Consider the following 375-nt stretch of genomic DNA (forward strand, 5'->3'; position numbering starts at 1 on the left):
ACTTGATCGTTAATTTTACCCGTCGTCAATTAAAATTTGCGTTGCACATGCTTCCACTTATCACAAGAGAGCAAAAAGACATGAACCGTTGGTTATAAATAAAACATGGAAAGCATTCGAAGACAAACATTTTGCTTAGCATCAATGCTGTACGACCTCAGTGTTGTTCGACCCGCTCGAGATTTCACAATAACGTTTGCCTCCAAGTTAATATGGAGAACTATTCGTTAGGTGTTTTGTGTCATCTACTGTTTGAAGCTTCACTTTGATATAAAAAAGGACATATAACACCATCAGACTGCCTCAACAACTAAATAATTGCATTGTGTGTGTGTGTGTGTGTGTGTGTGTGTGCGTGTGTGTGTGTGTGTGTGT

This window comes from Hippocampus comes, unplaced genomic scaffold, assembly GCF_001891065.2.
Source record: "Hippocampus comes isolate QL1 unplaced genomic scaffold, H_comes_QL1_v1.1 scaffold276, whole genome shotgun sequence".
In the NCBI taxonomy this organism is placed as follows: domain Eukaryota; kingdom Metazoa; phylum Chordata; class Actinopteri; order Syngnathiformes; family Syngnathidae; genus Hippocampus; species Hippocampus comes.